A 2706-nucleotide genomic window follows, 5' to 3' on the forward strand; every position below is an offset into this window, starting at 1 on the left:
TGATACAGCACTGGAAAGCTGAGATTCTCTTCTTTATGCCAATCTTTGAATTGTATGAATCGGATCAGCGGATCAAAAGTTATTAAACATTTAAGAGCAACACTTATTTTTAGCCGCGGGCGGCTGTCTCGGTCTTTAAGGGTTAAAACCGTTGATATGCAATTGTTCATGGTATGATAATCGTGCACGTTCAAATCGTGGTAAACCGTCATACCGGTATATTGTTACAACCCTAGTCAGACATAAGATTGATATCTGAGGAATGTGTGCCTTTCCCAAAAAAGTCAAACTATGCTTTTTAAACAATACTTACATAGTAGTCAGAGATCAGCTTTTGCCCACTCTCTCCCATGTATTCAATGAGGCATCTCAGAGCCACGTCTCTCTTCCGCACCACAGAGGTACTTGAATCCTATAGTTGGTAAGTGAATAATGAAAAAACTGAATATTGCAGGCAATATAACTACAAACGTAAAATGTCATTATCAGTGTGGTTCTGTACAACCTATTCAACAGAGTTCAACTCTATCTATCTATCTATCTATCTATCTATCTATCTATCTATCTATCTATCTATATATCTATCTATATATATATATACACACATACACATACATACATATATACACACACACACACAGACACGCACATATACATATATACACAAATAACACATATACATATACATATATATATATATAAATATATATACACATACGCACATACATATACACAGACACAGAGACACACACACGCTTTTTTTATATTTACCCTTAAAATTAATGACTTTGTTTTGCACTATTTACCTATTAGGCAAGATGAGTAAATAAAGTACTTATTGCATAAACATGCATCAGCCACATTGTTACCATGTTTGCCTTACCTGTATCAGTTCCAATAACTCCAATTGATGTTTTCACCAGTCGCTGCACCCTTCGCACTAAACAGGTCAAGAAGTTTTGGAGTTTATTTGTCCAGCTGGGACATAAAAACCAATTCTTGTGGAACACCAGTACACCTTTAGAATTCTTCATTTATCTGTAATACATCAATTGTTTGTCTGTTATTTGGAACCAAATGTGTAAAGAATTGGCAACCTTTTATTCCTATGTAATGAAATCCTCCATAAAACATGTGAGGTAAAATTTTCAGTATGTGTTCAGCAAAAAGTGTGTCTAGCATAGCATCTCATAAACATCTTCATTCACCATTATTTGCCAAGCAGCATGTCATTGATAAATCATTTACCTGGGCAGGCCATCTTTCTTTAATTTTTGCACATCTGGGCTCTGGACAACCACTTCCATTCTCCCCCAGCTATATGTCCTAGCCATCATGTCATTTATGCTTCTGACATCTCTCTAAAAAAGCAACACAAATTAAAAGAAGAGTTTAGGTAAACATCAGATTCATTGACAATATTGCAATGCAAATAAACATTTAATCTTTTAAATTGAACAAATGATTTAAGGCAAATTAAAATATTTCAAACAAATTATCAAAAGATAAAGTTAAACCTTTAACAATTTTTATGATACATTGCAGAGATAGGTGGTAAAAATATAATGTCCTCATCTTTTTCAATCAAGCAGGAAATACATTTGTGACTACAAACTTAGCAGTTAACTTATAACTGACACATGTACGAGTAAGATAGCCCATGCTAGTGGTGTTCTGTTAGCTAATTCGGAAAGAGGCATAACATTTAAGACGAATGATTTGAGACAGAATAATTTACATTCACCAAAGCTATACTAGACAAACAAAATGACAATGTTTTTTTGTAAAAGTACATAAAACAAAGTAGAAACATAATCTGGCAATATATCTAACATATTTCGATCCTACGTTTGCGATAGTTGTTTTAAGATTAATGTTAAATTCCGTACTTTCGGTAAGGCCGTATGGCGCTTGCAAAACTGACAAACTTAACCGTTACTGTCATGAAAGGCGACTTGTTTACATTTTACAGTGCAATAAATGCGTGCTCAGTCGGCTAAAACCTCACTTTATGCAATGTAAATAGTTACTTACATGTGTTGCACGTTGTATAAAGCCCTCAAAAACTCAACAGAACGTCGAAACTGGTCCGGTACAGGTATGAGCAACGTGTCGTTGCTCTGCATGCGTGCTGCGTCATGTGGGCGGGTCGTGAAGTTTTACTTTGGATATAAACACTTAAATAGAGTTTTGTAGAAGCAATTTATTTTGAAGGTCAGTAAAACACAATTTTTTGATGGGTAATAATAAGTTACAAAAACAATCGCAAATTTTACTTATGTAAAACTTAACTTAATTCAAAATGGAAAGGTAATCAATTTATTGGAAGAAATATACTTTTTAAAATTAATTCCTATGGACAACACCCTTGAAGAACTTTTTACAGTGTGCTTTATTAAAGTTCACTCTTCATCCGCGGAATAATAGTCCTCCTGACCGGATGAACAGTGCAGGTGTGGTGGTAGCCCCTGCTCCTCCTCCAGATGCTCCAGCGCACGGATCTCCTCCAGTATGTCTGCCGGTAAGCTGATCTCCAGCGGCCGCTCCATCAGCAGCAGTTTCCGGCAGTAGTGTCTCTCGGTGCGGTCTACGGGCTTCGGAGGGAAAAGCTCGGTGCTCAGCAGGGCTTTGATCGGCCGGTCCCGGAGGTTTATCCGCAACACGCGGTGCGGTCTCCCAGGCACCCGCGGAGGCCGAAAGTCCCAC

At 37.1% G+C, this 2706-nt stretch overlaps 1 non-coding gene across 1 annotated transcript; it reads right to left on the reverse strand.

The window, feature by feature from the left end:
* Positions 1-309: 309 nt before the first annotated feature.
* LOC147844023 (uncharacterized) lies at positions 310-1020 on the reverse strand. Its single transcript, XR_015491334.1, has 2 exons — positions 884-1020; positions 310-412 (listed from the first exon to the last, which is right to left on the reverse strand). It is a non-coding gene; the product is annotated as an uncharacterized LOC147844023 (transcript).
* Between the last annotated feature and the right edge of the window lie 1686 nt (positions 1021-2706).

This window comes from Danio rerio, chromosome 5 (genome assembly GCF_052040795.2).
Source record: "Danio rerio strain M-AB ecotype USA chromosome 5, GRCz13ab, whole genome shotgun sequence".
Taxonomy (NCBI): domain Eukaryota; kingdom Metazoa; phylum Chordata; class Actinopteri; order Cypriniformes; family Danionidae; genus Danio; species Danio rerio.